The sequence below is a fragment of the Schistocerca piceifrons genome, chromosome 3 (genome assembly GCF_021461385.2).
Source record: "Schistocerca piceifrons isolate TAMUIC-IGC-003096 chromosome 3, iqSchPice1.1, whole genome shotgun sequence".
NCBI classification, from domain to species: Eukaryota; Metazoa; Arthropoda; class Insecta; order Orthoptera; family Acrididae; genus Schistocerca; species Schistocerca piceifrons.
In genome coordinates, this window is record NC_060140.1 from 903,415,539 (window position 1) to 903,437,181 (window position 21,643).

At 45.4% G+C, this 21,643-nt stretch overlaps 1 long non-coding RNA gene and 1 other non-coding gene across 2 annotated transcripts in view; one reads left to right on the forward strand and one right to left on the reverse strand.

Moving 5' to 3' along the window:
- Window positions 1–21,643, reverse strand: part of LOC124789710 — a 753,651-nt gene that overhangs the window by 137,458 nt on the left and 594,550 nt on the right. The gene's annotated exons all lie outside the window — the stretch shown is intronic.
- On the forward strand, window positions 18,383–18,457 carry Trnas-aga. Its single transcript has one exon. It is a non-coding gene; the product is annotated as a tRNA-Ser (tRNA).

Consider the following 21,643-nt stretch of genomic DNA (forward strand, 5'->3'; position numbering starts at 1 on the left):
AGGTTGGGGTTATCAACCTGAGCGTGCTGGTGACGTAAAAAGGCAACGAGCCTTGAGATCTTCAGATTACTCGGTTGGATTGTCCGCTGTTTTGAAATTTCCCGAAAGATTAAAACTCCGAACCTTCCCTTTCATGGACAGTGCTTGTGCTTGAGAAGTTAGGTTCTCCTTTCAAGTTAACAGTGTAGTCCTTTATGCTTAATAATTCCGCCCCCGTAGGTCAGGTGGCAGGTAGTTAGGAAAAAAAAGAACAAAAATGGAGGCATCATGAAAACAGTGAGGGAACTGATGAATTAAAATTAAAAAAATTATCCTTCCTCCCCAGTGTATGCACATGGTGCTATTGGCTGGCCCTGATACTGGATATGTGCCCTCTTGCTCACGTGAGACAGAGCATGAAGGCGGTTGTCTTCGAAAGAATGACTTAATACCTACATTTTTAGTCAGCAAAAAATAAAGGTTTTCTTCCAACCTAAAGCGGGCGCTTTTTATCACCTATAAACTGCAAAAGTTCACGCAACGTCTCCGGTTGCCAACTTCTGTAGAAAACCTATACTATAAACAAAACAGGGTAATATTTCAAAGCCAAGAGGGGAAAAAAATCACACAAAAACACCACACTTCAACGTCAACAGAAACAAATGTAATTTATTTACTTCACTACATAAAACGACCTGCTGTTTGACGGTGACTCCACAATCTGCCAAGATATCTCTGCTGCCCACCGAGAATTTGCACGCTCACTGAACAGCAACACTCGCCTAGCGATCCGAAAAATGATTGATGAGCATTCTACGTTCGCATGTGGGAGCGCGCATGCTGTCAGTAAAAAAAAGGAAAAAAATTGTGGCTCGCGAATCGATAGTCAGACGTTAGCGTCGCGTTTGTTCCTTTGGCCCACGGTTGCAGTTACAGCGCAAATCCAAAGAGTTTTGGGGATATACACAGAAAGACAGAGAAGATCGGAACTTAATGAATGTTCAATTTTCCTTCAGTTGAGAGAAAGGAATATTGGCACTACGACAGATTTTGGGAAGAAGGTTAGAAGTAAATAGAAAAAATATTTATAGCATTTTTTGGCAGAGAAAAAGCATTTGATATGCTTGATTAAAATGTATCATTTAAAGCAATGGGAAAACTAGGATGTGACAGTAAGAACAGGTGATTAATTTTGAGTACATACGAAAGTCAAGGTACTGAATTACTTATTAATCGTAGGAAGAAATAACCAAAAATCGAGATTAAGGCTATGGTGCCCTACATCACCATACTTATTTAATACGTTCATCGAGGAGGCAATAACAGCAATGAAAGAAAAAAAAGAATGATAATCATATCCGCCGCATCAGATTTGCCGATGACATTGTAATTGTGGTTGACTCAAAGAAAAGAATAAATAAAATGCTTGAGGTCTTAAATCAACAGATAAAAAACTAAAACTAATAATAAATGAAATTACAATGAAATGAATACCCCTAGCTGCATACAGGCGTTGATATAAGTCAACGGGGACAGTTGAAAATGTGTTCCCCGAGCGGGACTGGAACCCGGGATCTCCTGCTTACGTGGGAGACGTTCTATCCTTCTGAGCCACCGAGGACACAGAGGATAGTGCGACTGCGGAAACTTATCTCTGGCACGCCTCCCGTGAGACCCACATTCCCAACTTATTGTCCCGCACTATATTCATAGAGCCCCTGCCCATTATAATCATTATTCACGGCTTTTTGCCGATTCGCTTGCACAGGATAGAGTAGATGGAGAGCTGCATCAAACCAGTCTCTGGACTGAAGACAACAACAACAACAACAACAACAACAATGGTTACAAAGTTGTAACAAAACTTGCTCACAATAATTGTTGGGAAACTGAGACCCTAATGACTGATTCAGCAGTGCTTATGTACACTGTTCAGCTAGAAAATTATGGCCATCTATCTAATAGCTTGATGTCCATCTTTGGCACGGACAACAGCGTCGTGGCGCGCAAGCAAAGAGGCCTTGGTACGTCGCTGCACACACAGGTCACCTAATTCTCGTAAATTCCGGGGAGGGGGGCGATGAGCTCTGACATCACCTTCAGTCACATCACAAATGTGTTCGATTGAGTTCACATCAGGAGAGTTGGGTGGCAAGCATATCAATTGGAACTCGTCACTATGTTCCACGAACCACTCAGTCACACTTCTAGCTGTGCAGCTGGCCCCGGCGGAGGTTCGAGTCCTCCCTCGGGTATGGGTGTGTATGTTTGTCCTTAGGATAATTTAGGTTAAGTAATGTGTAAGCTTAGGGACTGATGACCTTAGCAGTTAAGTCCCGGCGGAGGTTCGAGTCCTCCCTCGGGCATGGGTGGGTGTGTTTGTCGTTAGGATAATTTAGGTTAGCAGTTAAGTCACATAAGATTTCACACACATTTGAACACACTTCTGGCCTTGTGACACGGCGCACTATGTTGATGAAAAATGCCACTGCTGTCGGGAAACATGATGGCCATCAAGTGGTACACGCGGTCTGCAACCAGTGTACGATAATTCTTGGCCGTCATGGTGCCTTGCACGAGCTCCACTGGACACCTGGATACCCACGTCAACGTCCCCTAGAGCCACAGCCATATTGTCTCCGTTCCGCAGAACAGGTGTTTCCAGGAGCTGTTCCTCTGGAAGTCGACGGTTTCGCGCCCCACCATCGCCATGAGGAAGAAGGTATCGGGATTCATCAGACCATGCAGCTCTCTGGCACGATGTCATGGTGTTAATGCTGGCTTATGCGTGGGTCGTCAGCTGCGAAGGCCTGTCATTAGGAGTGTTGGGTGCACTGTGTATTCAGACGTACTGTGTCCAGCATTAAAGTCTGATGTTAGTTCCGTTACAGTTCACCGCCTGTCCTGTTTTGCCAGTCTGCCCAGCCTACGACGTCCTACAACTGTAATGAAGGGTGGCCGCCCAACCCTACGATGTGGTTTCATCTTGGTTTCGCCATGTCCACTGCTCGAAAACCCGATAAGTCGTATAGCTACCGAAATGCTCGTGCCGAACCACCAGGGCGTCAAAACCTGTCTTCGGTCAAACTCAGATAGATAGCGCGCCTTCCGCATTCTGCACATGGACAGCACGCTCTCTGATACTGTACTTTATGCACCGTGCATGTGTCTCACTAGCAGCCATTCTTTGCCAGGTGGCGCTGCTATAACTCGGTGGTCGTAATGTTCTGGCTGATCAGTGTATTGTCTTAACAATCACTGGTTACGTCATCTATTATTAAAACGGAAAATTTATGGTTCAATGGTTCAAATGGCTCTGAGCACTATGCGACTTAACTTCTGTGGTCATCAGTCGCCTAGAACTTAGAACTAATTAAACCTAACTAACCTAAGGACATCTCACACACCCATGCCCGAGGCAGGATTGGAACCTGCGACCGCAGCGGTCGCTCGGCTCCAGAGTGTAGTGCCTAGAACCGCACGGCCACTCCGGCCGGCGAAAATTTATGGATAGGAGTCAAAAACTTGCTGGTGTGTACAGACTGACGTCACAGAATTACGAATTAATTTCTTCCTCTCACATTGCAACATAATGTTTTACAGGACTTTTAGCTTTTAGCACTGAATTTCGTAAAATATGTTCGATAAGAATGCTTTTTATAAAGATGCTTATGTCGTGAAGATTATTAGTTGTAAAATGTTCGCCGGCCGAAATGGCCGTGCGGTTAAAGGCGCTGCAGTCTGGAACCGCAAGACCGCCACGGTCGCAGGTTCGAATCCTGCCTCGGGCATGGATGTTTGTGATGTCCTTAGGTTAGTTAGGTTTAACTAGTTCTAAGTTCTAGGGGACTAATGACCTCAGCAGTTGAGTCCCATAGTGCTCAGAGCCATTTTTTTTGTAAAATGTTCCTAACACATGAATATGTTGCTGTGGTTTTACTTTCAAGTACTAATTAGTAACGGTCGAACCATAAGAGAGATGTGATGAAATTAAAGACAGTATAATAAACTGAGCTTTAAAGTCATCAGATAAATGAAATAAGAATGTTACAGAATTATATAAGCCTGTAAATGTGTAAGTAGGCTGTTTATATTTTCTTATTGGCGCTCTGTATGAAAATCACTGGCTGTGCTGTGTGCAGTCTGTGGCTAGTTTGCATTGTTGTCTGCCATTGTAGTGTTGGGCAGCGGCAGCTGGATGTTAGCAGCACGTAGCGTTGCGCAGTTGGAGGTGAGCCGCCAGCAGTGGTGGATGTGGGGAGAGAGATGGCGGAGTTTTGAAATTTGTCATGAACTGCTATATATATATTATGACTATTAAGGTAAATACATTGTTTGTTCTCTATTAAAATCTTTCATTTGCTAACTATGCCTATCAGTAGTTAGTGCCTTCCGTAGTTTGAATCTCTTATTTAGCTGGCAGTAGTGGCGCTCGCTGTATTGCAGTAGTTCCAGTAACGAAGATTTTTGTGAGGTAAGTGATTTGTGAAAGGTATAGGTTAATGTTAGTCAGGGCCATTCTTTTTTAGGGATCTTTGAAAGTCAGATTGCGTTGCGCTAAAAAAAAAGATTGTGTGTCAGTAAAAGCACAGTCGTGTATAATTGTTCAAAGGGGACGTTTCAAATGTGGCAGCCTGCATGTGAGGGCAACACTTCATGTCGTACTTGTCCTAACGAGCATACACTGATGAGCCAGTACATTATTACCACCGACCTACTATCGGTATAGCAGCGTCACCTGGCGAGGAATGACTGGTAGTATGACACACGTCAGTGAACTTGCTGACCGTGTGTAGAATGGGGAAGCCGCGCTATCTGTCTGAATTTAATCAAAGGCAGATCGTGACGGTCCAGAGGCTCGACACGAACATTTCGGAAACTGCACGACTTGTCGGGTGTTGGAGGACTGCCACGATGAGTGTCTTCAACACGTGGCGAAACCATGGTCAAACCACGTCCAGGTGTCGTGGAGTTGGGCGACCACCCCTCATTACAGATGCCGGTCGTCGTAGCCTGGACAGACTGGTAAAACAGGACAGGCCGTGAATTGTGGCGGAACTAACATCAGACTTTAATAATGAGATTTCCACTCTGCAGCGGAGTGTGCGCTGATATGAAACTTCCTGGCAGATTAAAACTGTGTGCCCGACCGAGACTCGAACTCGGGACCTTTGCCTTTCGCGGGCAAGTGCTCTACCAACTGAGCTACCCAAGCACGACTCACGCCCCGTCCTCACAGCTTTACTTCTCCCAGTACCTCGTCTCCTACCTTCCAAACTTAACAGAAGCTCTCCTGCGAACCTTGCAGAACTAGCACTCCTGAAAGAAAGGATATTGCGGAGACATGGCTTAGCCACAGCCTGGGGGATGTTTCCAGAATGAGATTTTCACTCTGCAGCGGAGTGTGCGCTGATATGAAACTTCCTGGCAGATTAAAACTGTGTGCCGGACCGAGGTAGGAGACGAGGTACTGGCAGAAGTAAAGCTGTGAGGACGGGGCGTGAGTCGTGCTTGGGTAGCTCAGTTGGTAGAGCACTTGCCCACGAAAGGCAAAGGTCCCGAGTTCGAGTCTCGGTCCGGCACACAGTTTTAATCTGCCAGGAAGTATCACACTTTAATGCTGGACAGATTACGTCTGAACATATAGTGCACCGAACACTCCTAACGATGGGACTCCGCCGCCGACAACCAATGCATGTGCCAATGTTAACACCACGACATCGTGGCAAAGAGTTGCATGGTCTGATGAATCCCAATCTCTTCTTCGTCATGCAGATGGTAGGGCGCGAATCCGTCGTCTTTCACGGGAACAGCTCCTTGACACCAGTACTGCAGGAAGGGAACAAAGGGGCTGCGGCTCCATTATGCTCTGGGGAATATTAATCTAGGCATCCAGCCAAGAATGTGATGGAGTGGTTCGAGGAACACAGTGGCGAGTTCCAATTGACGTGCTGGCCGCCAAAGTCGCCAGATCTGAAACCTATCGAACACATCTGTGATGTGATTGAACGTGGCGTCAGAGTTCATCGCCCACCTCCCCGTGTTGTTGTTGTGGTCTTCAGTCCTGAGACTGGTTTGATGCAGCTCTCCGTGCTACTGTATCCTGTGCAAGCTGCTTCATCTCCCAGTACCTACTGCAACCTACATCCTTCTGAATCTGCTTAGTGTAATCATCTCTTGGTCTCCCTCTACGATTTTTACCCTTCACGCTGCCCTCCAATGCTAAATTGGTGATCCCTTGATGCGTCAGAATATGCCCTACCAACCGATCCCTTCTTCTACTCAAGTTGTGCCACAAACTCCTCTTCTCCCCAATTCTGTTCAATACTTTCTCATTAGTTATGTGATGTACCCATCTAATCTTCAGCATTCCTCTGTAGCACCACATTTCGAAAGCTTCTATTCTCTTCCTGTTTAAACTATTTATCGTCCACGTTTCACTTCCATACATGGCTACACTCCATACAAATACTTTCAGAAACGACTTCCTGACACTTAAATCTATACTCGATGTTAACAAATTTCTCTTCTTCAGGAACGCTTTCCTTGACATTGCCAGTCTACATTTTATATCCTCTCTACTTCGACCATCTTTATTTATTTTGCTCCTCAAATAGCAATACTCATTTACTGCTTTAAGCGTCTCATTTCCTAATCTAATTCCCGCAGCATCACCCGACTTAATTCGACTACATTCCATTATCCTCGTTTTGCTTTTGTTGATGTTCATCTGATATCCTCCTTTCAGGACACTGCCCATTCCGTTCAGCTGCTCTTCCCCGAACTGTACGAGAATTAGGTGACTTGTGTTTGCAGATGTGGTGCCAACTCTCTCCAGCGACCTACTAAGACCTCACTGCTTTCACGCCACGATGTGTCGCCACTGTTATCCGTGCCAAAGGCGGACATACCGGCTGCTATGTAGGTTGATATAATGTTCTGGCTGATGAGTGTGTACTGGTACGTTTCAAACGTAATATCGGTTTAGGGTAGTGTCCAACAACCTGGGGGTCAACAACACCCCTGAGTAAGCTCCACGTGGTTGGATCGATACGCCGTGTTTTCAGGAGGAGTTTAAGGGGACAACAAGGCGGTCTAATCAGAGAGTTGACTGAGCAGCTCAGGTGGCGAGGGTCCCGGGTTCGAGGCGCGCCCTGGCGCTGAGTAAGAGCCGTGAGTCAGCGGGACGCGCCTGATGGACTGTGCTGTCGCACGCCAGCGGCGCAACCCTAGCGGGGCCCTGCGCTGCCGCCGTTACGGTGCGGCGATCACGTAAAGATAGCGACACGCCATTAACCTGTCCCTCACACAGCACGCCCTGCCTCCTGAGTCACGTCTGCTTCCTGCCGATAGCCCGCTAATGAACCCATTGTTCACCAGCTACTAAACTGTTAATCTGTCATGTCCTTTCCGTGGCGTAAATACTGCCGAGGCAATTCCAACCATTCAAACGGCTAAAGTTGAATAACAATGACTTTTAAAATGCTAAAAAGAGTCCGCTGTGTCATACATATAGGTCATTTATCTAGAAAACTCACTATTCGTCTTCAATCAGCACATGATAATTAACGAATCTAAACACTACACAGTATAACGTCGCTTAAAAAACAGTACCACGTAACAGACTATTATGACTGGCTCATTACGTAGCTTGCTTTTATCGCGAATCTCTCGCCCAGCCAAGTTCTAAGCAAATGGAAAACAGCATAAGTGACTTACTTTTGAATGCATTATGGGAACAGCAGTGATCAATGTCTTATAAATAATTACTATTAAAAACAGTCTTGACCACAATTTATTTAATAAGGTGACCGGTTTCGACCACTACTGTGGTCATCTTCAGACCATTGAGTAGGAACCTCTTTGTTGGAGAATTCTCCAACAAAGAGGTTCCTACTCAATGGTCTGAAGATGACCACAGTAGTGGTCGAAACCGGTCACCTTATTAAATAAATTGTGGCCAAGACTGTTTTTAATAGTAATTAGCATAAGTGACTGCTTTACATGTGAAGGGTAAAAGAACGGCCCGGTAAATTACAGACCAATATCATCTATATGTAAATCTACATGGATACTCTGCAAATCACATTCAAGTGCCTGGCAGAGGGTTCATCGAACCACCTTTACAATTCTGTATTATTCCAATCTCGTATAGCGCGCGGAAAGAATGAACACCTATACCTTTCCGTACAAGCTCTGATTTCCCTTATTTTATCGTTCTGATCGTTCCTCCATATGTAGGTCGGTGTCAACAAAATATTTTCGCAATCGGAGGAGAAAGTTGGTTGAAAAATGTTCAAATGTGTGTGAAATCTTATGGGACTTAACTGCTAAGGTCATCAGTCCCTAAGCTTACACACTACTTAACCTAAATTATCCTAAGGACAAACACACACACCCATGCCCCAGGGAGGACTTGAACCTCCGCCGGGACCAGCCGGACAGTCCATGACTGCAGCGTCCTAGACCGCTCGGCTAATCCCGCGCAAGAGAGAGAAAGTTGGTGATTTGGAATTTCGTGAGAAGATTCCGTCGCAACGAAAAACGCCTTTCCTTTAATCATGTCCAGCCCCAATCCTGTGTCATTTCTGTGACACTCTCTCCCATATTTCGCGATAATACAAAACGTGCTGCCTTTCTAGGAACTTTTTCGATGTACTCCATCAGTCGTATCTTGAAAGGATCCCACACCGCGCAGCAGTATTCTAAAAGAGGACGGACAAGCGTAGTGTAGGCAGTCTCCTTTGTAGATCTGTTACATTTTCTAAGTGTCCTGTCAATAAAACGCAGTCTTTGGTTAGCCTTCCCCACAACATTTTCTGTGTGTTCCTTCCATTTTAGTTGTTCGTAATTGTAATACCTAGGTATTTAGTTGAATTTACGGCTTTTAGATTAGACTGATTTATCGTGAAACCGAAGTTTGAGTTCCTTTTAGTACTCATGTGGATGACCTCACACTTTTCGTTATTTAGGGTCAACTGCCGCTTTTCGCACCATTCAGATGTTTTTTTCTAAATCGTTTTGCAGTTTCTTTTGATCTTCTGACGACTTTATCAGTCGATAAACGACATCGTCTGCAAACAACCGAAGGCGGCTGCTCAGATTGCCTCCCAAATCGCTTATATAGATAAGGAACAGCAAAGGACCTGTAACACTACCTCGGGGAACGCCACAAATCCGTAACATCAGTTTCCTGCAGAAGTCTTGAAAATGTTCTGAGTTAGAATATAATGTAGTTCCCTGAGACGGAAAAGCTTTTGTCCACAGAAGAGTATGGATTTAGAAAGCACCGCTCGTAGGTTTGCCCTTTTCTCACATGAAATTCTGCAAATCATGAATGGAGGGCAACAGGCACTTACAGGGTTATTACAAATGATTGAAGTGATTTCACAGCTCTACAATAACTTTATTATTTGAGATATTTTCACAATGCTTTGCACACACATACAAAAACTCAAAAAGTTTTTTTAGGCATTCACAAATGTTCGATATGTGCCCCTTTAGTGATTCGGCAGACATCAAGCCGATAATCAAGTTCCTCCCACACTCGGCGCAACATGCCCCCATCAATGAGTTCGAAAGCATCGTTGATGCGAGCTCGCAGTTCTGGCACGTTTCTTGGTAGAGGAGGTTTAAACACTGAATCATTCACATAACCCCACAGAAATAAATCGCATGGGGTTAAGTCGGGAGAGCGTGGAGGCCATGACATGAATTGCTGATCATGATCTCCACCACGACCTATCCATCGGTTTTCCAATCTCCTGTTTAAGAAATGCCGAACATCATGATGGAAGTGCGGTGGAGCACCATCCTGTTGAAAGATGAAGTCGGTGCTGTCGGTCTCCAGTTGTGGCATGAGCCAATTTTCCAGTATGTCCAGATACACGTGTCCTGTAACGTTTTTCTCGCAGAAGAAAAAGAGGCCGTAAACTTTAAACCGTGAGATTGCACAAAACACGTTAACTTGTGGAGAATTGCGAATTTACTGCACGAATGCGTGAGGATTCTCTACCACCCAGATTCGCACATTGTGTCTGTTCCTTTCACCATTAAGATAAAATGTTGCTTCGTCACTGAAACCAAGTTTCGCGCTGAACGCATCCTCTTCCCATGAGCTGTTGCAACCGCGCCGAAAATTCAAAGCGTTTGACTTTGTCATCGGGTGTCAGGGCTCGTAGCAATTGTAAACGGTAAGGCTTCTGCTTTAGCCTTTTCCGTAAGATTTTCCAAACCGTCGTCTGTGGTACGTTTAGCTCCCTGCTTGCTTTATTCGTCGACTTCCGCGGGCTACGCGTGAATCTTGCCCGCACGCGTTCAACCGTTTCTTCGCTCACTGCAGGCCGACCCGTTGATTTCCCCTTACAGAGGCATCCAGAAGCTTTAAACTGCGCATACCATCGCCGACTGGAGTTAGCAGTTGGTGGATCTTCGTTGAACTTCGTCCGGAAGTGTCGTTGCACTGTTATGACTGACTGATGTGAGTGCATTTCAAGCACGACATACGCTTTCTCGGCTCCTGTCGCCATTTTGTCTCACTGCGCTCTCGGGCGCTCTGGCGGCAGAAACGTGAAGTGCGGCTTCAGCCGAACAAAACTTTGGGTTTTTCTACGTATCTGTAGTGTGTCGTGACCATATGTCAATGAATGGAGCTACAGTGAATTTATGAAACCGCTTCAATCATTTGTAATACCCCTGTACCTTATACCCAGATCGGCGGAAAGCGTTTGACACTGTGCCCCACGGTATAGGTTTCCAGATATGTGAGTGGCTCGAAGACGTCTTGCAGTAGAACTCAGTACGTTGTCCTTGCCAGAAAGTGTTCGTCAGAGGCAATGGTATCGTCAGAAGTACCCCAGGGAAGTGTGATTGGTCAGCTCTTTTTCTCTACGTACGTAAATGATCCGGCGTGTAGGGTGAGCAGCAATCTGTAGCTGTTTACTGTTGTCGTTGTAGTGTACGCAAGGCGTCGTCTTTGAGTGATTACAGGAGGATGCTAAATGACTACACTAAATTTACAGTTGGTGTGATGAGCAGATAGCTCTAAATTTTGTTCCAACCTGTGCATGAGAGCAAAAATTACGGTCGCGCTACACTCCACAGGGGTGGGATCGCGACCAATGGGGACGCAGCCACACAGTGACCTTGCATAACAGTTGAACATCAGAAGGCGTCAGCAATGTGAAAGGTTGTTAAGAACATCTTCCTGTTGCTCACCGCACTGCGAACTGATGTTTTCAACCGCGAAGTGTGTGGGAGTCAAGGCGCCAGGGAAAGGATTGGTTCCACTGACTCCCTTTTTACCATCCCTTGATGCCAGTTCGTGGAGATTCTGAGTAGCGCGGTGTGTCTGAAATGTTTTCCTGGGCCATTCATAAGAAAACCGACTGATTTCAAATCTGTGCTTCGCCTTTCTGACCTCGGGGACGTCAAATGAAGAGGTGAAGTGCCGGCCGGTGTGGCCGAGCGGTTCTAGGCGCTTCAGTCTGGAACCGCGTGACCGCTACGGTCGCAGGTTCGAATCCTGCCTCGGGCATGGATGTGTGTGCTGTCCTTAGGTTAGTTAGGTTTAGGTAGTTCTAAGTTCTAGGGGACTGATGGCCTCAGATGTTAAGTCCCATAGTGCTCAGAGCCATTTTTGAAGAGGTGAAGTGTTCGTGAGAGGGACTGTGACGACGGTACGGCGTTGGGCACAATTGTGGTGCAGTGTGGCGCCAGTGTGCGATCATCAGCCCACCTCACGGCTCACATGAACTTTTGAGCCGTGACCTCTTTTTCGCAAGTGTCGACTCCTTGCTGTCAGAAGCGTCGCTGAGCCCGAAGGCAACGTCGCAGGACGCCGCGGTTCTGCAGCGTGACAGAGGAACGTTGTAGGCACCTTTGAACCATATGTAAGTAGGCTGTTTAGGTTTTTATGTTGGTAATGCCACGTAGCGCTCTGTATGAAATTCACTGGCTGGCTGTGTGCATTCTGTGGCTGGTTTGCATTGTTGGAGTATTTGCTATTGTAGTCTTGGACAGTTGGATGTGAACAACGCATAGCGTTGTGCAGTTGGAGATGAGTCGCCAGCAGTACTGGATGTGGGGAGGGAGATGGCAGAGTTTTGAGAGCGGACGATCTGGACGTGTGTCCGCCAGAGAAAGGAAATTTGTAAGACTGGATGTCATGAACTGATATATATATATAATGACTTTTGAACATTATTAAGGTAATCTTTCATTTGCTGACTATGCGTATCAGTAGTTAGTGCCTTCAGTAGTTAGAATCTTTTATTTAGCTGGCAGTATTGGCGCTCGCTGTTTTATTGCAGTAGTTGGAGTAACGGATTTTTGTGAGGTAAGTGATTCATGAAAGGTATAGGTTATTGTTAGTCAGGGCCATTCTTTTGTAGGGATTGCGTTGCGCTAAAAATATTGTGTGTCTACATCTACATCTACATACATACTCCGCAATCCACCATACGGTGCGTGGCGGAGGGTACCTCGTACCACTACTAGCATCTTCTCTCCCTGTTCCACTCCCAAACAGAACGATGGAAAAATGACTGCCTGTATACCTCTGTACGAGCCCTAATCTCTCTTATCTTATCTTTGTGGTCTTTCCGCGAAATATAAGTTGGCGGCAGTAAAATTGTACTGCAGTCAGCCTCAAATGCTGGTTCTCTAAATTTCCTCAGTAGCGATTCACGAAAAGAACGCCTCCTTTCCTCTAGAGACTCCCACCCGAGTTCCTGAAGCATTTCCGTAACACTCGCGTGATGATCAAACCTACCAGTAACAAATCTAGCAGCCCGCCTCTGAATTGCTTCTATGTCCTCCCTCAATCCGACCTGTCAGTTTAGTGATGATCAGAATAAGTAAAGAGAGAAATGTCTGAGCACATTCAGTTTTGCTCAGCTGTTTGAAAATCAAATAACGTATGAGGTTTATTAGCAGAGTCATTTATAATTTTTCTAAGGGGACGTTACACACATTGCAAAGTTACAGTGGGATATAGTTACGGGGTTCGATAAAATGATTCTTTAATTGTGTTGGGCAGTGTTGTCGCACTTAATAACCGAAACCCCGACGAAAAGCACTGCTCATCGTGGGATCGCCTCTGCTTCCTCTGTCAGTTCCACCTGATAGAGGAGCGGCCTCACACTGAAGAGCCACACTCACGCATCGATCGATCGAAGGTCTCGTAACCTCCTTTCTGTATGAGTCGATTACACTTCTTGACGGATATTCCACTGACCCTCAATCTGGCTTTGCTACGTTTAGTTTTGCGTGATCATTCCACTTTAAATCGCTCCGTAGCATACTACTAGATGCTTAGGGGACGCGGGTTTCCAGTGATTGTTAAGCAATTATACAGGGTGATTCAAAAAGAATACCACAACTTTAAAAATGTGTATTTAATGAAAGAAACATAATATAACCTTCTGTTACACATCATTACAAAGAGTATTTAAAAAGGTTTTTTTTCACTCAAAAATAAGTTCAGAGATGTTCAATATGGCCCCCTCCAGACACTCGAGCAATATCAACCCGATACTCCAACTCGTTCCACACTCTCTGTAGCATATCAGGCGTAACAGTTTGGATAGCTGCTGTTATTTCTCGTTTCAAATCATCAATGGTGGCTGGGAGAGGTGGCCGAAACACCATATCCTTAACATAGCCCCATAAGAAAAAATCGCAGGGGGTAAGATCAGGGCTTCTTGGAGGCCAATGATGAAGTGCTCTGTCACGGGCTGCCTGGCGGCCGATCCATCGCCTCGGATAGTTGACGTGCTTGAACCAATTTCAGACGATAAGGCTTCATAACTAACCTTTTTCGTAGGACTCTCCGTACAGTTGATTGTGGAATTTGCAACTCTCTGCTAGCTCTGCGAGTCGATTTTCCTGGGCTGCGAACAAATGCTTGCTGGATGCGTGCTACATTTTCATCACTCGTTCTCGGCCGTCCAGAACTTTTCCCTTTGCACAAACACCCATTCTCTGTAAACTGTTTATACCAACGTTTAATACACCACCTATCAGGAGGTTTAACACCATACTTCGTTCGAAATGCACGCTGAACAACTGTCGTCAATTCACTTCTGCCGTACTCAATAACACAAAAAGCTTTCTGTTGAGCGGTCGCCATCTTAGCATCAACTGACGCTGACGCCTAGTCAACAGCGCCTCAAGCGAACAAATGTACAACTAAATGAAACTTTATAGCTCCCTTAATTCGCCGACAGATAGTGCTTAGCTCTGCCTTTTGTCGTTGCAGAGTTTTAAATTCCTAAAGTTGTGGTATTCTTTTTGAATCACCCTGTATAACCATAGAATGCGGGCAATTCAGTCTATTTATTCGCAGTACATTTCCTTTGTCGATGTTGGACGTGAAGCCGTTATTTATTCACGTGCAATGTTAATTATCACTTCACGGCCACTTTGGTCTATTTCACTGTCGAGAGGATGCGCAAACAGGTAACGGAGTTCTGTTTTCGGAACTTTAAATGAGGATCTGTCCCCGGAGATGCATAGTTGGGGCTTCTTCGAAACGTATACTATTCTTCTGAAGCAACTTATTCTCTGGCGTTTACCCTAAAGTCGAAAAGTTAATACACTGAAAAAAATGGAAAGTCTTACACCAGGAACACCTCGAACAAACGCCACCAGGCGGATACCCTGTTATTTCCGTCCTGTGGGTTATGTTAATTACACCCTGAGGGAAAAGAAAGAAACGGCACAGCATCAAGGAATGGGACGTGTGACGGAAAACGGTAGATGTGACGTACGTGTAGAGACAAACAAATGGTTACAGTTTCAGAAAGATTAGTTGATTTATTCAACGGAAAGAGCTTCACAAACTGAGCAAGTCAACAACGCGTTGGTCCCCCTCTGGCCCTCACGCAAGCAGTTACTTGCCTTACACCGATTGAGTTGTTGGAAGTCCTCTTGAGGGATATCTACATCCATACTCCGCAAGCCACCTGAGGGTGTGTGGCGGAGGGTACCTTGAGTACTTCTATCGGTTCTCCCTTCTATTCCAGTCTCGTATTGTTCGTGGAAAGAAAGATTGTCAGTATGCATCTTGTGGGCTCTAATCTCTCTGATTTTATCCTCATGTTCTCTTCGCGAGATATACGTAGGAGGGAGCAATATACTGTTTGACTCCTCGGTGAAGGTATGTTCTCGAAACTTCAACAAAAGCCCGTACCGAGCTACTGAGCGTCTCTCTTGCAGAGTCTTCCACTGGAGTTTATCTATCATCTCCGTAACGCTTTCGCGATTACTAAATGATCCTGTAACGAAGTGCGCTGCTCTCCGTTGGATCTTCTCCATCAACCCCATCTGGTACAGATCCCACACCAGTAAGCAGTATTCAAGCAGTGGGCGAACAAGTGTACTCTAACCCACTTCCTTTGTTTTCGGACTGCATTTCCTTAGGATTCTTCCAATGAATTTCAGTCTGGCATCTGCTTCACCGACGATTAATTTTATACAGTCATTCCAGTTTAGATCACTGCTAATGCCTACTCCCAGATAATTTATGGTATTAACAGCTTCCAGTTTCTGACCTGCTATATTGTAGCTAAATGATAAAGGATCTCTCTTTCTATGTATTCTCAGCACAATACACTTGTCTACATTGAGATTCAATTGCCATTCCCTACACCATGCGTCAATTCGTTGCTGATCCTCCTGCATTTCAGTACAATTGTCCATTGTTACAACCTCTCGATATACTGCAGCATCATCCGCAAAATGCCTCAGTGAACTTTCGATGTTATCCACAAGGTCATTTATATATACTGTGAATAGCAACGGTGCTACGACACTCCCCTGCGGTAACCTGAAATCACTCTTACTTCGGAAGACCTCTCCATTGAGGATGACACGCCGCGTTCTGTTATCTAGGAACTCTTCTATCCAATCACACAATTGGTCTGATAGTCCATATCCTCTTACTTTGTTCATCAAACGACTGCGGGGAACTGTATCAAACGCCTTGTTGAAGTCAAGAAACAAGACACCTACCTGGGAACCAGTGTCTATGGCCCTCTGAGCCTCTTGCCGAATTCTGTCCAATTAGCGCATCATATCGCCAAAATCCCGAGACGGTTGGAGGAATCTCCTCAAAATGCTCCAAACGTTGTCGGTTGGGGAAAGATCCAGCTAGCTTGCTGGCCGAGGTAGCGTTTGGCAAGCACGATGATAAACAGTAGACACTCTCGCCATGTGCGGGCGGACATCATCTCGTTGAAATGTAAACGCAGGGTGACTTGCCGTGAAGGGCAACAAAACGGGGTGTAGAATATCGTCAACGTACCGCTGCGCTGTAATTGTGCCGCAGATCACAACTGAAGTGGACCTGCTACGAAAAGAAGTGGCACCCCAGACCACCGCTGCTGGCTGTCGGGCCGTATGACGGCTGACACTTTGGTTGGGCTGGGTTGTTTTGGGGGAGGAGACCAGACAGCGAAGTCATCGGTCTCATCGGATTAGGAAAGGAAGTTGGCCGTGCCCTTTCGAAGGAACCATCCCGCCATTTGCCTGGAGCGATTTAGGGAAATCACGGAAAACCTAAATCATGATGGCCGGACACAGGATCCGTCGTCCTCCCGAATGCGACGACAGTTTGGTATTCCACCTCTATCCGTGTCGTCCTCAGACATGTCTTCGACTCGGAATCCCATTGACTGGAGTAGAATTGTCTTCGAGTTGAGTTCCATTTTGAACTGAGCCCCGACGATCAGCGAAGACGTGTCCGGAGACGCCAGACAGCGGTGGGATACCAGTCTGTCACCCACCATACAGCCCTACAAGCAGCAGTGATCGTCGGGGATGCCACTTCTTTTCATAGCAGGACCCCTTTAGTTGTCACCCGCGTCCCCCTTACAGGACACCGGTCTATCGACAATATTCTATGCCCAGTTTTGTTGCCCTTCGTGGGAAGCCATAATGGCTTCACACTTCAGCAAGTTAATGCCCGCTCGGCGAGAGTTTCTACTGTGTCTTCGTGCTTGCCAAACCCTACCTCGGCCAGCAAGCTCTCCGCCTCTCTCCCCAGCTGAGAATGTTTCAAGCATTTTGGGCAGGATCCTCCATCTCGGAATTTTGACAATCTGACGCGCTCATTCGACAGAATTTGTCACAATATCCCTCAGGAAGACTTCTAACAGCTCCGTCAACGCCAAGGAAGCTCTTTCTGTTGAATAAGTCACTCAGGATTTCTAAAATTATAACCATTTTTTCGTCTGTACACAAGCATCACACCTTCCTTCGTCGTGTGTCTTTTTTTTTTTTTAAGAAGTGAAGTGGCAATCTTATACGAGCTTGTTTAAGAACAAAAGAGAAGTCGTTCCTACAGATGAAGTGTTTTGTGGGCACATTATCGCTCGTGGGTGTGTCTAACGTTAGTGGAACTTTTCAGGAAGCCCATAAGACGTGCTCGTGCCTCTTACCGCCGTGTTTTGAGAAAGGTGAATCATTGGCGTGAGCAACATGGGAGAAGATAGCTGTAGTTGATTATAGTGAAATGGCTGTGGAACTATTGGTGGCGAAATGCATTCATGACAGCAATTAGGTAAGATCCTTCAAGAAGGACTGCACCACCAGAATATCTTAGGATTGACTCTAAGAGACTTACGACAGCAGCTGAAATCTGAGTTGGAATTAAAGGCAGAGTGTCACCATGTTACTGCAAGATGGGTTCACATTTCAAGACTCCGTCCATCGTGACACCGTACCACGGACAACAGAGTCTTTCCCTGCGTAGAGCTAGAATGAATTGACACACTCAGTGGTACTGTGTGGTGTTCATCGATGAGACTCGCTTCTGTCTGTGGCAGTGGTACCATCACCAGTGTGTCCGTAGATGGCTTGTAAAAGGCTAGAGAAAGAAGGATTTTCTAGATCCTTATCTCATCAACGCCTAGAATCATAACGTGAGTAGCTTCCGGAAGTGATAACTTGACTGATTTGGCAATTGTTGAGAGGAAGCTCAATTCTCGGCACTATGTGGCAAGAACGTCAAACCCTTTTGTCATACTCTTAACGGCCAGGGTAACGTCATATTCCTTCAAGATAATGAAAGAACCTACGCTGCAGTTCACACCACAAATACCTTAAAGACTTTAAGAATTCTTGATCATCCTGCCTATCTCCTGATTGGAATCAACAGAGAATGTCAGGGATGCAATGGAAAGAAGTATACTTTCTTACCAGCCTTCTGCCCGCTACCTTCATTAAATTACAATTGCGTGTTTTTCAGGTATTCCTCAAGATAATAATTAGCATACTGATTCCATCTCGCAACGAATACATGAGTTTAAAACTTCCTGGCAGATTAAAACTGTGTGCCGGACCGAGGCTCGAACTCGGGACCTTTGCCTTTCGCATGCAATTGAAGACGGGACGTGAGTTGTGCTTGGGTAGCTCAGTTGGTAGAGCACTTGCCCGAGAAAGGCAAAGGTCCCGAGTTCGAGTCTCGGTCCGGCACACAGTTTTAATCTGCCAGGAAGTTTCATATCAGCGCACACTCCGCTGCAGAGTGAAAGTCTCATTCTGGAATACATGAGTTTATTCGTGGCCTTGGGAGTCACACTTTGTACTGTTGCTGATGACGAATTTCAATTTCGATTTGAATGGAAGTTTAATAATTTAATACCGATTATGTGATAAATATATCCATAATGTTTGATAAATATCGGTCTTGTGGTTCACAGTATAGCACTCTCCATTTCTTCAGAGTACTCGGGGGTTCCGACCTGTCCACAGTCACACAGTGCCCTTCTACAACTTCTGAGAATGACACTGGGGCGGCAAGTGTCTTGGGAAACTTCCTAATATCGTGTCCGGCATAGCGCAGCAACTCGACTTGGCACGAACTCAGCTAGTCGTTAGAAGTCCCCTGTAGAAATGCTGAGACAAACTGCATCTACACTGTCCATAACTGTGAAAGTGTTGCCGGTGCAGGGTTTTGACCACGAACTGACCTCTCTATCACGTCCCAAAATGTTCGATAGGATTCATATCGGACGATCTGGGCGGTCAAATCATTCGCTCGAATTGTCCAGAATGTTCCTCCAGTCAATCGCGAACTATTGTGTCCCGGTGACATGGCGCATTGTCATCTATACAAATTGCACCGTTGTTTGCGAAGTCCATGAAAGGCTGCAATTGGTTTCCAAGTGCCCAAACATGGGCATTTCAAGGATCGATACCGTTGGGCCAGAAGACCCAGTCCATTCAATGCAAACACAGCCCACACCATTATGGAGCCACCATCAGCCTGCACAGTGCCTGATAAGTAACTTGGATCCACCGCTTCGTGGAGTCCCTGTCACACTCGAACCCAACCATCGCGGAAGATGCTGCAGGCGATGTTGTGCTGTTAGCAAAGGAACTCGCCCGTCCGTCGTCTGCTGCCATAACCCATTAACATCAAATTTCGCCGCTCTGTCCTAACGGAAACGTTCGTCATACGTCCGACATTTACTTGTGCGGTTACTTCACGCAGTGTTGCTTCTCTGCTTACACTAACAACTTTAGCAAATGCCCCTGCTCTCGGTGATTAAGTGAAGGCAGACGGCCACTGTGATGTCCGTGGTGAGAGGTTGTTGTTGTTGTTGTTGTTGTGGTCTTCAGTCTTGAGACTGGTTTGATGCAGCTCTCCATGCTACTCTATCCTGTGCAAGCTTTTTCATCTCCCAGTACCTACTGCAACCTACATCCTTCTGAGTCTGCTTAGTGTATTCATCTCTTGGTCTCCCTCTACGATTGTTACCCTCCACGCTGCCCTCCAATACTAAATTGGTGATCCCTTGATGCCTCAGAACATGTCCTACCAACCGATCCCTTCTTCTGGTCAAGTTGTGCCACAAACTTCTCTTCTCCCCAATCCTATTCAATACTTCCTCATTAGTTATGTGATCTACCCATCTAATCTTCAGCATTCTTCTGTAGCACCACATTTCGAAAGCTTCTATTCTCTTCTTGTCCAAACTATTTATCGTCCATGTTTCGCTTCCATACATGGCTACACTCCATACAAATACTTTCAGAAACGACTTCCTGACACTTAAATCTATACTCGATGTTAACAAATTTCTCTTCTTCAGAAACGCTTTCCTTGCCATTGCCAGCCTGCATTTTATATCTTCTCTACTTCGACCATCATCAGTTATTTTGCTTCCCAAATAGCAAAACTCCTTTACTACTTTAAGTGTCTCATTTCCTAATCTAATTCCCTCAGCATCACCCGACTTAATTAGACTACATTCCAATCCTTGTTTTGCTTTTGTTGATGTTCATCTTATATCCTCCTTTCAAGACACTGTCCATTCCATTCAACTGCTCTTCCAAGTCCTTTGCTGTCTCTGACAGAATTACAATGTCATCGGCGAGCCTCAAAGTTTTTATTTCTTCACCATGAATTTTAATACCTACTCCGAATTTTTCTTTTGTTTCCTTTACTGCTTGCTCAATATACAGATTGAACAACATCGGGGAGAGGCTACAACCCTGTCTTACTCCCTTCCCAACCACGGCTTCCCTATCATGTCCCTCGACTTTTATAACTGCCATCTGGTTTCTGTACAAATTGTAAATAGCCTTTCGCTCCCTGTATTTTACCCCTGCCACCTTTAGAATTTGAAAGAGAGTATTCCAGTCAACATTGTCAAAAGCTTTCTCTAAGTCTACAAATGCTAGAAACGTAGGTTTGCCTTTCCTCAATCTTTCTTCTAAGATAAGTCGTGAGGTCAGTATTGCCTCACGTGTTCCAGTGTTTCTACGGAATCCAAACTGATCTTCCCCGAGGTTGGCTTCTACTTGTCTTTCCATTCGTCTGTAAATAATTCGTGTTAGTATTTTGCAGCTGTGACTTATTAAACTGATAGTTCGATAATTTTCACATCTGTCAACACCTGCTTTCTTTGGGATTGGAATTATTATATTCTTCTTGAAGTCTGAGGGTATTTCGCTTGTTTCAAACATCTTGCCCACCAGATGGTAGAGTTTTGTCAGGACTGGCTCTCCCAAGGCCGTCAGTAGTTCCAATGGAATGTTGTCTACTCCGGGGGCCTTGTTTCGACTCAGGTCTTTCAGTGCTCTGTCAAACTCTTCACGCAGTATCATATCTCCCATTTCATTTTCATCTACATCCTCCTCCATTTCCATAATATTGTCCTCAAGTACATCGCCCTTGTATAGACCCTCTATATACTCCTTCCACCTTTCTGCTTTCTCTTCTTTGCTTAGAACTGGGTTTCCATCTGAGATCTTGATATTCATAGAAGTCGTTCTCTTATCTCCAAAGGTCTCTTTAATTTTCCTGTAGGCAGTATCTATCTTACCCCTAGTGAGATAAGCCTCTACATCCTTACATTTGTCCTCTAGCCATCCCTGCTTAGCCATTTTGCACTTCCTGTCGATCTCATTTTTGAGACGTTTGTATTTCTTTTTGCCTGGTTCATTTACTGCATTTTTATATTTTCTCCTTTCATCAATTAAATTCAATATTTCTTCTGTTACCCAAGGATGTCTACTAGCCCACGTCTTTTTACCTACTTGATTCTCTGCTGCCTTCGCTACTTGATCCCTCAAAGCTACCCATTCGTCTTCTACTGTATTTCTTTCCCCCATTCCTGTCAATTGTTCCCTTATGCTCTCCCTGAAACTCTGT